At 39.5% G+C, this 16,367-nt stretch overlaps 1 protein-coding gene and 1 pseudogene across 13 annotated transcripts in view; both read left to right on the top strand.

Moving 5' to 3' along the window:
* The window catches only part of Dock3 (dedicator of cytokinesis 3), a 377,571-nt gene that overhangs the window by 55,959 nt on the left and 305,245 nt on the right, over positions 1 to 16,367 (top strand). The gene's annotated exons all lie outside the window — the stretch shown is intronic.
* LOC128098502 (40S ribosomal protein S12-like) lies at positions 1,230 to 1,766 on the top strand (annotated as a pseudogene).

The following is a 16,367-nucleotide window of genomic DNA, read 5'->3' as shown; positions in this document are numbered from 1 at the left end:
TTTAATTTATATATGAAGTGTTTGGTGTGACTAATGAAGTAAAATACAATCCACAGTTAAGAGGACAAATGTAAACCACACAACTCTCACCTCTTCTCACATTAAGTAATCACTGAGCACTTACTGATGCTATCACAGTTGCACTTTGTTGTGCTTCCTTCTTATATGGTGATTGCCTAAGTGTTCTCAGTTTCTTCTTCTTTTGTACTTTATTGACTTTTAAATAGTTTAGACTATTTTTATGAATTTATTATCTTTGGAAGTATTGTCAACTCAGGTCTTCTTAAACATGTGGTTTGCTTCTTGCTCTTCAGCCTAATATAGTTATTTTTATTTAAAATGGCTTCCCATAATATTCTCATTTTCTTTGTGACCCAGTTGCTTAATTGTGCTGTAAATAACTTTTTGTGATGGTTAATCTTATTACTTAGGAGATCTCTAGGTATGTGTTTGAAAGTATTTACAGAGATGTAATTTAGCTGAGGAGAGAAGATTCACTCTAAATGGGTTGGGGTCTGGAAGTAAAAAGGGAAAAAGGAGGAAGTTAGCCGAGTGCTGGCATGCATCCATTCTTTGTTACCTTCCTTTGGAGGTAGTATGACCAGCTGTTTTGTGCCTGCTACAGTGGACTATGCCTCTTCAAACCGTGAGCCAAAATAAATCCTCCCTAGAGCTGCTTTGTCAGGTATTCTGTCAGAGTGCAGTAAAAGTAGCCATTACATTCTTACATTAAAAAGCCCTAGTATAAAAGAAGAAATAATATCTGTGTCAGAAATTTAGTTTGATTTCATACCTTAATTTTTAATCACATTTGGTTACACATAACATTTAAATTTTTTATTATTGTGTGTATCCATCCATGCATGTGCTCGAACATAGTGTGGTATTTGGGTATGGGCACACATGCCACAGTGCATGTGTAGAGTTTAGAGCACAACTTTGTGGAGTCAATTTCTCCTTCCACTTTTATGTAGTGATCAAATTCAGGTTGCTGTGCTTGTGTAGCAAGCCTTTCTACCCACTGAGCCATCCTGGAGGTTTGTTTGTTTGTTTTTAAAGAGTTTGTGTTTTAAGTATTTTAATGTAGATTTTGAGTATACATCATTGAATTTTATATATTTATTAAATGTATTTAACTTTATTTTTTTAGTGAATGCAATTAGTAATGTTTGCAGTGAAATAGGAATGCTTCACTTTGCTCTCCCCCTGCTGCCACTGAATTGCGTGGAGGTGGAGGCTCAGTGCCTTCAAGATTTGGCCTCACATGTAATCCACCACCATGGCAGAGGAAGGCATTACTGCAGGAGGTGTAGTGAACATCAGTATTGCTCTACAAGAGGTGGTGAAGATCATCCCCACCATGATGCCTAGCTCGTGGCATCCGCGAAGCTGCCAAAGCCTTAGACAAACGCCACGCCCATCTTTGTGGTTGCATCCAGTTGTGATGAGCCTATGGATGTCAAGTTGGTGTAGGCACTTGTGTTGAGCATCAGATCAACCTAATTAAAGTTGATGACAACAAGAAGCTAGGGGAATGGGTAGACCCCTGTAAAACTGATAGAAAGGGGAAGCCACAGAAAGTGGTTGGTTGCACTTGGGTAGTGGTTAAGGACTATGGCAAAGAATCTCTAGCCAAGAATGTCATTGAAGAGTACTTCAAACACAAGAAATGAATAAGTAAAAATTTCTGCTCATTTAAAAAAATGCTTCACTTTTTTCAGTCATCCTTACTAGAATTACAATGTTTGAGTGAACAAATTTATATAGCATAGGGCCATTTCTATTCCAAATTGGCTAAATGTTAGAAGAGTCAAAACAGGTCCAGTTAATACTTCAGAGCTCTCGGCTTTACTGTTACTTTTCTGCTTTTTTCTTTATTTTGTTACTTCCTATTTATTTTATTTTAGAGGCCTTAAGATCATTTTTAAGGGACATTCTGGTTATCATTGATATTACACCTTCTAAGTGGAATTTCAACTCTACGTTTTTTTTTTTTTCCTTTGGTTTGTTGTTGTTTTGCCTTTTTCCACTTACTTTGTAGCAGCTCTTTGATCAGCTCTTTTCAGCATAAAATGTTTTATGTATTTCTTGTGTCAGTGAAGGAGTTGTAAGAATTTTTTGTAAACCTGGTTTAGAGGACACCCAGTTTGTCTTTTCCTGAAACATTTTACCCTCAATAATAGCAGTGTAGACTAAGAACATTTTTTTCTGCTAGCCCAGTGTGTGCTTGGGACAGCAAATCAAAAGAGACATTTCAGTTTATTTTAGTCTCTCATATCTCTAATTTACTTTTTGTATCTTGGTTTTGGCTGAAGTTTCTTTTTAAGCCTTGATAAAAAAGACAACCAACAGATGGGTAGCTTTAGATAGTATTTTATGTGAAGTTGAGTTATAAGTAAAAGTTAGCTGTAACAGAGCTGTAGTTAAAATCATGAGAGATTTCAGTGGTGATGAGGGGACTATAGGGTTGCAGAGATGGCTTAGTCAATAAGGTACTTGCTGTGCAAGCATTGGATCCCTGGCACCCACAAATAAATCTGGGTGCAGGACTACATGCCTGTAATCCTATCAATGGAGCTCGCTGGCCAGCCAGTTTAGATGAGTTGGTGAGCCCGAGGTTCAGAGAGACCCTGTCTCAGAAAAATGAAGTGGAAAGTGATTGAAGAAGCCATCCAGTGTCCATTTCTGTCATCCACATGCACAGGTGCACCATATACATTGTATATACACATGCACATGCATGCACACTTGTGCATACATACAGACAATATACCCAAATATGGGGATTATAGATAAAAATCATATTAATATGAATAGCATAGGCTTTATTGATAAATGTGGACAGGTTTTATAGAGAAATCTTTCCTGTTTAATATTGGAAGAGCCATTTGCTTTCTGTAGGTATTGAAGCTCTTCATACTCATCTCTGGTTTCAGGTCTAGTGATTGTCATTTTGTTGCAATAGTATTTTTTTTTTAAAACATCTTGTTGGTGAGAATAGAAACATAGCCGTTAGTTCATGTATGGATTTGCACTTTTTTTTTAAAAATGTATATCCTAACTTTTTCAAAAGGGACTTTACATAGATCTTTGGACATGTGTGTTTTTGATCTCCTAGAATCTACACTATATTAAGCAACTTCAGACTTTTTTTTTTTTTTCGAGACAGGGTTTCGCTGTGTAGCTTTGCGCCTTTCCTGGAACTCACTCTGTAGCCCAGGCTGGCCTCGAACTCACAGAGATCCGCCTGGCTCTGCCTCCCGAGTGCTGGGATTAAAGGCGTACGCCACCACCGCCCGGCCAGACTTATTTTTTTTTTTTATCTTTTTTTTTTTAATTTATTTTAATTTATTTTGCAATACAATTCAGATCTACATATCAGCCACGGATTCCCTTGTTCTCCCCCCTCCCGTCCCCCTCACCTTCCCCCCAACCCCCCCCCCCCCCCCCATTCCCATCTCCTCCAGGGCAAAGCCTTCCCCACAGACTGAGGTCAACCTGGTAGACTCAGTCCAGGTGGGTCTAGTCCCCTCCTCCCAGGCCGAGCCAAACAATCCTGCATAGGCCCCAGGTTTCAAACAGCCAACTCATGCAATGAGCACAAGATCTGGTCCCACTGCCTGGATGTCTCCCAAACAGATCAAGCCAATCAACTGTCTCACCCATTCAGAGGGCCTGATCCAGTGGGGACCCCTCAGCCATTGGTTCATAGTTCATGTGTTTCCATTCATTTGGCTATTTGTCCCTGTGCTTTATCCAACCTTGGTCTCAACAATTCTCGCTCATATAAACCCTCCTCATTCTCGCTAATTGGACTCCCAGAGATCCACCCGGGGCCTAGCCATGGATCTCTGCATCCAGATCCCTCAGTAGTTGGATGAGGTTTCTAGCACAACAATTAGGGTGTTTGGCCATCCCATCACCAGAGTAGGTCAGTTCGGGCTGTCTCTCGACCATTGCCAGCAGTCTGTTGTGTGGGTATCTTTGTGGATTTCTGTGGGCCTCTCTTGCACTTTGCTTCTTCCTATTCTCATGTGGTCTTCATTTACCATGGTCTCCTATTCCTTGTTCTCCCTCTCTGTTGTTGATCCAGCTGGGATCTCCTGCTCCCCCAAGCTCTCTTTCCCTCAACCCTCGCCTTTCATTACCCCCACTCATGTCCAGGCTGTTCATGTAGATCTCCTTCCATTTCTCTGTCATTGGGCGATCCCTGTGTCTTTCTTGGGGTCCTGTTTTCCAGGTAGCCTCCCTGGTGATGTGAGTAGCAGACAAGTCATCCTTGTTTCATGTCTAGTATCCTGCTATGAGTGAGTACATACCATGTTTGTCTTTCTGAGTCTGGGTTACCTCACTCAGGATAACAGACTTATTTTATAAGCTTAGTCTTTCCTGGAAAAATTTTATCATTAAAAGGCAAACATAGATAGAGCCTTAGTGTTTCTTGTTCCTTTCAACTGCCCCTTCTCTTATTTATTGAGTTACTGTGTGTAAGAGACTATGTAAAGACATTATATGTGTGTTACTTTAAACTGATTGTAGTGGCTGTTTTTTTGTGTCAACTAGACGCAAGCTAGAGTCAGAGGAAGGAGCCTCAGTTGAGGAAATGACTCTATGAGATCTAGCTGTAAGGCATTTTCTCATTTAGTGATCAGTTGGGGAGGACCCAGCTCATGGTGGGCGGTGCCATCCCTGGGCTGTTGGTCCTGGGTTCTATAAGAAGGTGGGCTGAGCAAGCCATGGGAAGCAAGCTAGTAAGCAGCACCCCTCAATGGCGTCTGCATCAGCTTCTCCTTCCAGGATCCTTCCCTGTTTGAGTTCCTGTTCTGGCTTCCTTCATGATGAACAGCAATGCTGAAGTCTAAGCTGTAGATGTAATGGTGTTATTAAATAAGAAACACAGAGCCAAATGCATAGTTAAAAGCCCAAGAGGTCAGAGCAGTAGCTAAGAGCTGAGACTAAAATCGCTCCTTACCACCCGTTGCCGCTGCCGTCCTTCCCCTGAGAAAGAGACCTACTTCCTGTGTATCTGTCTTTTTATTGACTTTCTGTTCTGCCTTCTCATTGGTTGTAAACCCAACCACATGACCTCCTCGTCACTGCTTGTCTATACAGACCTCCAGGTCTTCTATGGTTGGTATTGAGATTAAAGGCGTGTGTCTCCATGCTGGTGGTGTCCTTGAATACACAGAGATCTGCCTGTCATGTGATCGGGATTAAGGGCATGTGCTACTACTGCCAGACTTCTGCTATGGCTTGCTATTAGCTCTGACCCCCAGGTAACTTTATTTATTAACATACAAATAAAATCACATTTCAGTACAAATAAAATATCACCATACTAAGCCAAATAAACCCTTTCCTCCCCAACTTACTTTTTGGTCATGGTGTTTTGTCACAGCAATAGAAATCCTAAGACACTGACCAACAGACTTGTCATATGTCATATGGATTTTATCACCCCATATTTTATAGATTCATTCAGTTTTTTCAGCTACTATACATTTGAGTGCCTAATGCAGGTCAGCCACTCTTATCTACTGGCCTCAGCTAGAAAAGAATAAAACACAGTCTGAATTTTCATCAAGAATAAGGAAGAATGGAATAGATAAAAGAACATTTAGTGGCTCAATATGGAGAAAGAGAGGGAAAGTTATGACTTGCATATAGTTTTATATTTTCTCCAAAAGGAGGGAAAAAAACCCACACCACCACAACAAAATAATAGGAATCAACAGACACTGCTCACTGATAACTCTGAATATCAGTGGTCTCGATTCCCTAATGAAAAGACATAAACTAACAGAATGGATTCGAAACTCAGGATCCATTCTTCTGCTACATCCAAGAACACCTTAACATAGATATCACCTCAAGGTAAAAGGAGGGAAAAAGATATTCCAAGAAAATGGACCCAAGAAACAAGCCAGTGTAGCCATTTTAATATCTGACAAAATAGACTTCAACCCAAAACTCCTCAAAAGAGATAGAGGACACTACATACTCATCGAGGAAAAATCCACCAAGAGGATATTGCAGTTCTTTATATCTATGCACCAAACACAAGGGTACCCAAGTTCATAAAAGAAACACTATTACAGCTTAAATCACATATTGATCTTTACACAGTTATAGTGGGTGGCTTCAGTACCCCACTCTTACCTATAGACAAGTCATCCAGACAAAACTTAAAACAGAAATGTTGGAGAGCTAACTGATGTTATAAACCAAATGGCCCTAATAGATATTTACAGAACATTTCACCCAAACACAAAAGAATATACCTTGTTCTCAGCAGCTTTCTCCAAAATTGACAACGTTCTTGGACACAAAGTAAGTCTCAATGGATATAAGAAAATTGAAATAATACCCTGTATCCTATCTGACACCATGAATTAAAGCTGGATATCAACAACAATAGAACAACAGAAATCTTGCAAATTCATGGAAACTGAGCAACTCACTACTGAATGAAAAATGTGTCAAGACAGAAATTGAGAAATTACTTTCTAGACTTGAATGAAAATGAATACACACGTTTCCAACCTTATTAGACACAATGAAAGCTGTTCTGAGAGTAAAGTTCATAACAGTAAGTGCCTACATAAAAAATTGGAGAGACCTTATACTAGTAACTTAACAGTAAACTTGAAAGCTCTGGAACAAAAAGAAGAAATCACACCCAAAAGAAATAGATGGCAAGAAATAATCAAACTCAGGGCTGAAATCAATAAAATAGAAGCACACACACACACACACACACACACACACACACACACACACACACACACACACGAATCAGTAAAACAAAGAGTTGTTTTTTTTTTTTGAGATAATGAGTAAAATTGTCAAACCCTTAGCCAGTTTATCTAAAAGATGGAGAGAACAGATCCAAATGAAGAAAATTAGAGATAAAAATGGGGACATAACAGATATCTAGGGAAATCTAGAGACTCTTATGGACACATTTTACAAACCTTTACTTTGCCAAATTGGAAAATCTAAAAGAAATGAATAATTTTCTTGATACGTATCACCTACCAAAGTTAAATCAAGATCAGATAAGCAGTTTAGACAGATTTGTAAATAGAAGCAGTAGTTAAGAGTTTACCAATTCCCCTTCCAAAAAAAAGAGCACAGGGTCAGATGGTTTTAGTCAGATTTCTACCAGACTTTCAAAGAAGAGTCAATATCAATACTCCTCAAATTATTCCACAAAATAGAAACAGAAGGAATAATGTCTAATTAGTTTTTTTGTTTGTTTTTTGTTTTTTCGAGACAGGGTTTCTCTGTATAGTTTTGGTGCCTATCTTGGATCTTTCTCTGTAGATCAGGCTGACTCTGCCTCGAGTGCTGGGATTAAAGGCGTGCACCACCACCACCTGGTTGTCCAATTAGTTTTACAAGGCCAATTACTCTGATACCCAGACCCCATAAAGACCCAACAAAGAAAGAGAATTACAGACTAATTTTCCTTATGAACATAGATCAGTGATTCACACCTTATGGGTCGTGACCTCTTTGGGGTTCCATATCAAATATCCTGTGTATCAGATATTTACATTATGATTCATAACAGTAAAATTACAGTTATGAAGGAGCAACAAAATAATTTTATTGTTGGGGATCACTACAGCATGATGAACTGTATTAAAGAGTTGCAGCATTAGGAAGGTTGAGAACCACTGACATAGATGCAAAATTCTCAATAAAATACTTGCAAACAGAATCCAAGAATGCATCAAAAAAACAAACAAACCCCCAAAACACTCATCCACTATGAACAAGTAGGATTAATCTCAGAAATGCAGGGATGGCTCAGCATACATAAACCAGTAAATGTCATCCACTATATAAACAAACTGAAAGCAAAAACCACATGATCATCTCATTAGACATTTGACGGAATTCAACACCCCTTCATGATAAAAGAGCTAGAGAGATTAGGGATGCAAGGGGCATGCCTCAACATAATAAAAGCAGTTCACAGCAAGCCCATAGCCAACATCAGTTTAAATGGAGAGAAACTCAAAGCAATTCCACTGAAATCAGGACCACAGCAAGGTTGTCCACTCTCCAGACCTATTCAATATAGTCCTGTAAGTTAGCTAGAGCAATAAGACTACTGAAGGAGATCAAGGGAATACAAGTTGGAAAGGAAGTCAAGTGTCTTTATTTGCAGATGATATGATAATATACATAAGTGACCCTAAAAATTCCACTGGGAAACTCTTACAGCTGGTAAACACTTTCAGCTAAGTAGCTGGATACAAGATTAACTCACTACTTTCAAATGACAGTTTTTTTCTTCCTTTTTTTAAAAAAAGATTTATTTATTTATTTTAATGTATGAGTACTCTATCTGCATGTGCAACTTTATGCCAGAAGAGGGCATCAGATCCTACTATAGATGATTGTGAGCCACTAGGTGGTTGCTGGGAATTGAACTCAGGACCTCTGGAAGAGCAAGCAGTGCTCTTAACTGCTAAGCCATCTCTTCAGCCCCTCAAGTGACAGTTTTTCAAATGAGTTTGCATTGTTATTCCTGGAGCTGTTGATGAATTGCTCATCCATTTTCTTCAACTAAGTCCCACTTGTGAAAGGTTCAGATTAGCCTCCAAACCAGCACTACTAAATGAGAACCAAGTGATGGAACACACAATTTTGTGGGGAACATTTTACATCTAGCCTGGATATTTTGAGCATTGGATATCTCTGCTTGTAGAAGAATGAAATATGATCCTATCTCAAATTATTTATATAATCAATTTAAAATGAATTGGTGACTTAAATGTCAGACTCCCAAACTATAAAACTTCCAGAAGAAAACATAGTGGAAACATTTAATGACTTTGGTTTGAGCAGCGAAATTTTGGATCAGGCCTGAAATGCACAGGCAGCAAAAACAAATGCTAATGAATGAGCTTTTGTCAAATTCAAAAGCTGCTTGCTGTATAGCAAAGGGAAATAACAGACTGAAGATGTAACCTACAGAATGGGAGAAAATACTTGCAAACTATATATGTGACAAAGAACTATTATCAGGAGTATGAAAAGAACACACTAGCAAAGAAGCAAATATTTTGAAATTCAACAAAAGATTCAAGTAGACATTTCTCAAAGGAAAACTAAAGATGCCAGGCAAATTAGCATGTGAAAAATACTCAGCATCACAAATCATCAGGGAAATGCAAATCAAAACCATAGTGTTCTATCATACCCCAGTTAGAATGGGTATTATTAAGAAGAAAAATATAAGTGGATAGGTCTGTGATGTAGACCATCCTGGACAGTGTTTCATCACAAAGTCATCAGCCTATAGAATCTCTGAGTGTTGTGCTGGTGGGAGCCCTTAATATGTGTTTCTTTCTTCCAGTGTTTTGAGACAGGAAACTGTGAGTGATGTTCTGACATATACATAGTGAAGCACTTGAGACAAGAAGACCTATACATATAAGAGGTTGTTCAGTGACTGTAAACAACCAAACTTGAAACAAGAACAGTATTTCTCCCAATGAAATCTTTGGTTGTGGGTTTTTTTTAAACTTACGTTGTAATTTTGATGTGACTTGTGGTTGTGGTGGCAGGTGTAAAGAATAAATAAAATTGGCTCTCAAGTATTTGAAAAATGCTCAGTATCATTATTGTTAGATGAATGCAGATCAAGTCTACAGTGTGATGCCATGTTACTCCAATTAGAAGATATTATAAACAGACAAAAAATAACAAAAAATGGTACTGTTGTGGAGAAAAAAGCAACTCTTATGTACTATTGGTAGGAATGTAAATTAGTACAGCTATTATGGAGAACAGTTTGGAGATTCCTCAGAAAGCTATAAAATTAGAATTACCATATGATTCAGTTATTCCTGTATTTGGTTGCTATCCAAAGGAGATGAAGTCAGTGTAACAGAGAGGTTCATATATGACCATGCTTATTGCTGCACTATTCATAATAGCTAAAATAAGGATTCTACCTAGATACCCGCCAACAAATGAATGGATAAAGAAATGTGTTTTGGCCGGGCGGTGGTGGCACACGCCTTTAATCCCAGCACTCGGGAGGCAGAGCCAGGAGGATCTCTGTGAGTTTGAGGCCAGCCTGGACTACCAAGTGAGTTCCAGGAAAGGCGCAAAGCTACACAGAGAAACCCTGTCTCGAAAAACCAAAAACAAAAAAAAAAATGTGTTTTGTATTCATGATAGAGTATTATTACAATGACTGGATCAAAGTTCTGTCATTGGTAATACAGTGAATAGAGCTAGAGGACATCATGTTATATGAAGTAATCTAGACACAGAAAAACATTTACTGCCCATTCTTTCTCATATTTAGAAGTTAAAAAAAGTTAACCTGAAGCCGGGCCGTGGTGGTGCACGCCTTTAATCCCAGCACTCGGGAGACAGAGGCAGGTGGATCTCTGTGAGTTTGAGGCCAGCCTGGGCTACCAAGTGAGTTCCAGGAAAGGCACAAAGCTTCACAGAGAAACCCTGTCTCGAAAAACAAAAACAAAACAAAACAAAAAGTTAACCTGAAAAATCGAAGTTATTGCCAAGGACTGGGATGTATATATTGGGGTAAAAGTTGGGAATAAAAAGGTTAGATTTTATCACTGCACACCATATGCATGTATGGAAATAGTACACTCTACCTCAGTAGTATTAGTTAATTCATGTTAATAAATAAGAAGAAAATGTGATAACCAAAGTTCAGTGAGTGCGATGTATGATCCTAAGAGTGATCACATCTGAGGAGATGATAATACCTTTTTTTTTTTTCTTTTTTTGGTTTTTCAAGACAGGGTTTCTCTGTGTAGACCAGGCTGGCCTTGAACTCAGAGATTCACCTGCCTCCTCCCAAGGCGTGTGCCCATGCCCCCCCCTCCCCAGCTGATAATACTTTTTTGGAGCTATTTAGATCAGTGCTTGCCAGGGCTGTGGGGAAAGAAGGTTTGGGAAAAGGTTGACTGCAGGGGAACATGGTATTTTAAATTTTGCTCATGTAGTGTTAATAAATGAGTGAACACTATACATTTAAGGTTCTACCTAGCATTTTGTGTTACCAATATTCCAGATTTAAGTGGTCCAGTGTGCAGTTGGAGCCTATTTTAATTTGCAACTCCTTAATCAGTTGATAACGACTGTCTTTTGATCTATCATTCATCATCTGTATATCTTATTTGGTGAGATGTCTAGCTTTATCTTTCATCTATCTTTAAATTTGATTTCCTCTCTTCCCCTTCATTCTACTCCCATCATTTCTTCTTTCTTTCCCCCCTCCCCCCTTTCTTTTCCCACACCTGGTTGACTGTTTATTTTCTTCATGTTGAGTTGTGTGCATTCTTTATATATATATATATATATATATATATATATATATATATATATATATATTTAAGGTAATGGAATTTACATATATATTTGAGGTAATGGTATTTTATCAGATATGTTCATTGTAAAGATTTTCTCCTTCTCAATAGCCTATCTTACTCTCTTTGTTTTTCCTAGGGCCAAAACTTTACATTTTTATGTAGTCTAGCTTATCAGTTATTAATGAACCATGCTTTTGGTTTTAAATCTAAAAAGTCATCACTGTACCTAATATTATCGGAGTTTTCTCCTGTATTGTCTTCTGAGTGTTTATAGTTAGCACTTTACATTTAGGTGTATGATCTAGCTGAGTTAATTTTTGTGAGGGGTGGAAGCGCGCTCTCTCCCTCTCTCTCTCTCTCTCTTTCTCTCTTTGCACAGTTGAGGGTTCTCTTTCTTTTAAAGGAGAAGTAATTATGTGTTTACCACACTTTTTGCATGCAGTCATTGAATAGACATTTGAGTTGTTTCCTCATCTTAGCTACTGTATGTAGTGATGTCAAGAAGCCTGGGGTACCAATGTCTCCTTTGGAACACGGTTTCAATGATTTCTAATGAATACTAATAAATTTATAAAGATAAAAAGGGAAACCCTGTTTATCCATCCTTCAGTTGAAGGGCATCTAGGTTGTTTCCATGTTCTGGCTATTACAAACAATGCTGATATGAACATAGCTGAACAAGTGCTCTTGTGGTGTGATTGAGCATTCCTTGGGTATATGCCCAAGAGTGGTATAGCTGGATCTTGGGGGAGATGGATTCCCAATTTTCTAAGAAAGCGCCATATTGATTTCCAAAGTGGTTGTACAAGCTTGCATTCCCACCAGCAGTGGAGGAGAGTTCCCCTAGCTCCATATCCTTGCCAGCATAAGGTGTCTTCAGTGTTTTTGATCTTAGCCATTCTTACAGGCGTAAGGTGGTATCTATACACAATGGAATACTACTCAGCAGAGAAAAACAATGACATCATGAGGTTTGCAGGCAAATAGATGGATCTAGAAAAAATCATCCTGAGTGAGGTAACCCAGACTCAGAAAGACAAACATGGTATGTACTCACTCATAGGAGGATACTAGATGTGGAACAAGGATGACTGGACTGCTACTCACATCACCAGGGAGGCTACCTGGAAAACAGGACCCCAAGAAAGACACGGGGATCACCCAATGACGGAGAAATGGAAGAGATCTACACGAACAGCCTGGACATGAGTGGGGGTAGTGAAAGGCGAGGGTCGAGGGAAAGAGAGCTTGGGGGAGCGGGAGATCCAGCTGGATCAACAACAGAGAGGGAGAACAAGGAATAGGAGACCATTATAAATGAAGACCACATGAGAATAGGAAGAAGCAAAGTGCTAGAGAGACCCACAGAAATCCACAAAGATACCCCCACAACAGACTGCTGGCAATGGTCGAGAGACAGCCCGAACTGACCTACTCTGGTGATGGGATGGCCAAACACCCTAATTGTCATGCTAGAAACCCCATCCAACTACTGAGGGATCTGGATGCAGAGATCCATGGCTAGGGCCCGGGTGGATCTCTGGGAGTCCAATTAGTAAGAATGAGGAGGGTTTATATGAGCGAGAATTGTTGAGACCAAGGTTGGATAAAGCACAGGGACAAATAGCCAAATGAATGGAAACACATGAACTATGAACCAATGGCTGAGGGGTCATCAACTGGATCAGGCCCTCTGAATGGGTGAGACAGTTGATTGGCTTGATCTGTTTGGGAGGCATCCAGGCAGTGGGACCAGGTCCTATGCTCAGTGCATGAGTTGGCTGTTTGAAACCTGGGGCCTATGCAGGATCGCTTGGCTCGGCCTGGGAGGAGGGGACTGGACCTACCTGGACTGAGTCTACCAGGTTGATCTCAGTCCGTGGGGGAGGCTTTGCTCTGGAGGAGGTGGGAATAGGGGGTGGGCTGGGGGGAAGGTGAGGGAGGTGGGAGGGGGGAGAACAAGGGAATTCGTGGCTGATATGTAGAACCAAATTGTATTGCAAAATAAAAATAAAAATTAAAAAAAAAGTAAAATAAAAAAAAGGGAAACCCTGTATCAGGATGGGGTGTTTAATTTTGATTGGACAGTTAATTAGGGTGACCAAAAGGGGATTTTTATTGCTGGATTTTCATAGTTTGATAGTTGGACCTTGGTAGTCAACCTCAGGGGTAGTAGTGACCAAATAATGGAATAGACTTAGGTGGCTATTTTTAGGAATGTAACTTAATGGTTTTTAGCAAGCTAGGAGGGTATGAAAGGAGGACAAGGCCCACCAGAGCCATGTTTGCCGTGCTTGGGCCTGTTAGAGCCCCTTCAATGGACAGTGAGACATATCAATGAGCAATTATTGTTAATTCCTGTTATTTTGTTGGTTGTGGTGTTGGCAGTGTGTGTGTGTGTATGTGTGTGTGTGTGTGTGTGTGTGTGTGTGTGTGTGTGTGTGTGTGTGTACACGTGGGTGGGCACAATGCTTCCCTTTTTTTGGTTTTGTTGGTGTAAGATTATTTATTTCCTGTGTTTTCATGGGTTTAGTTAACCTCTTTGGGTTTGAGTTTTCCTTCTCATACTTTCCCTAAGGCTGAATTTGTAGATAGGTATTGTTTAAATTTGACTTTATCATGGAATATCTTGTTTTCGCCATCTGGCATCTGTGATCTCTTAGAGTCTTCAGGACATCTGTCCAGTCCCTTCTGGCTTTTAGAGTCTACATTAAGAAGTTGCGTGCAGTTCTAATAGGTCTGCCTTTATATGTTACTTGTTCTTTTTCCCTTGAAGCTTTTAATATTCTTTGTTCTTTATGTTAAATGTTTTGATTATTATGTGGCAAAGGGACTTTCTTTTCTGGTCCAATCTATTTGGTGTTCAGTAAGCTGCTTGTACCTTTATAGGCATCTCCTTCTTTAGGTTAGTAAAATTTTCTTCTGTGATCTTGTTAAAAATATTCTCTGGGCCCTTGTGCTGGAATACTTCTCCTCCTTCTATTTCTATTCTTCTCTTTTAAAGATTTATTTATTTATTATGTATACAGTGTTCTGCCTGCATGTTGCCTGCAGGCCAGAAGAGGGCATCAAGATCTTATTACAGATGGTTGTGAGCCACCATGTGATTGCTGGGAATTGAACCCAGGACCTCTGGAAGAACAGCCAATGCTCTTAACCTCTGAGCGATCTCTCCAGCCCTATTGCTATTATTCTTAGATTGGTCTTTTCCTAGTGTCCCAGATTGTCTGGATGTTTTGTGTCAGGAATCTTTTAGACTTAACATTTTCTTTGACCAATGTATCTATTTCTTCTATCGTGTCTTCAATGCCTGATATTCTCTCTTCCATCTCTTGTATTCTGTTGGTGATGCTTGATCTGTAGTTCCTGTTCTCTTACCTAGATTTTTCATTTCCAGAATTCCTTCAGTTTGTGTTTTCTTTATTGCTTCTATTTCTATTTTCAGGTCTTGAACAGTTTCATTCGTTTCCTTCAACTATTGGTTTATTCTTGGCTTTCTTTAAGGGATTTGTTGATTTCTTCTAATTTTTTTGATTGTCTTTTCCTCAATTTCTTTAAGGGAATTATTAATTTCCTCTTTAAAGACCTCTGTCATTTTCAGAAAGTTGGTTTTAAGGTTGTTTTCTTATGCTTAGCTGTGTTGGAATATTCAGGGCTTGCTGTAGTAGGATAGCTGGGCTCTGGTGGTAACTATTGCCTTGGCTGTTGTTGATTGTGTTCTTAGCTGGCCTCTAGGCATCTGGGTTTAGAGTGATTATAGGTCTAGGTGCTGATTTCTGAGTTTATCTTTGTTGGATGAGTGTTTTGTTCCTTGGTTTCTATATCCTCTTTGGTCTTTGGGCAGGTGTGGCCTCTGATTGAGCAGGGAGTCTCTGCCCAAGTTGTGATCTGGGACACAGAAACAAGGAGGGATGGTGGGATTGAGGATAGGGTGGGGGATACCAAGAGAGTAGGGTGCCCATAGGTGGGTGGCCTACCTGGGCTTCTGGTGGCCGGTGTGGCCTCTGGTTGAGTAGTGGGGTCTCTGCCTGAGTTGGGGCCTGGGACTTGGTGACAAGGAGAGTGGAGGGTGGATTGGGAATAGGGTGGGGAAGGGCACTGAGAGAGTAGGGGAGGTCTGCTGGTCAGTGGCCTACCTGGCCCTCTAGTGGCAGACTTGGCCTCTGGTGGAGCATGGGTCTCCGCCCGAGTTAGGGGTTGGGCTGAGTGTATATGTATATAATTTATTTATTTTCCCAAGTTGATACCAGTTGTTCTTGCACGATTTGGTAAAAAAAACCTTTTCCTATTGTGTTGCCATTGCTTCTTTGTCAAGGGTCAGTTGAAGTCTGTGTGGGTCTGTTTATGGATTTTATCTTTTGTTCGGTAGATCGTTTGCCTATTTTTTCCCCAGTACCCCACAACTTTGAATACTGTAGCTTTAGAGCATTCATGGTTTTATGTATGTATGTATGTATTCATTCACTCATTCATTCATTCATTCGCAAGGTTTTTAGAGAGACTCATTCTGCCATGTGGTGTCTCAATACGTTCATGTTAGGTATAGTAAGATTATTATTTTTTTAAGGTTTTTTTTTTTTTTGAAACAGGGTTTCTTTGTATAGCCTTGGATGTCCTGGAACTAGCTCTGTAGACCAGGCTGGCCTCAACCCCACAGAGATCTGCCTGCCTTTGTTTCCCAAGTGCTGAAGATTATCTAAAATGATCAATGAAGAAATTGAGACTCAGTTTGTGAAACTAATTACTGTAATTTATTGTTTTAGCTGTTGTTACTAAAAGAAGCAGAATTTCTGTTCTTTTGTAGTCTTTTGTTTTCATATGAAAAATTTAGAGTTCCCCCCCTTTCATAGCACTGTCGTGAGATTTGAAGATTAGTACATGGAAAATGCCCTCAATTCCAATATGTAAAATTATTAACAGAAGTTCTCAGTTAATATTAGCTGTTATTTATACTCTTCACTTTCATTTTCCTTTTGTATGTACTTTTATTAGTTTATA

Source organism: Peromyscus californicus, unplaced genomic scaffold (assembly GCF_007827085.1).
Source record: "Peromyscus californicus insignis strain IS unplaced genomic scaffold, ASM782708v3 Scaffold_11__1_contigs__length_118956290, whole genome shotgun sequence".
Lineage (NCBI taxonomy): Eukaryota > Metazoa > Chordata > Mammalia > Rodentia > Cricetidae > Peromyscus > Peromyscus californicus.
Note: the sequence above shows the minus strand (reverse complement) of the source record. Positions and strands in the feature narration are given on the sequence as shown.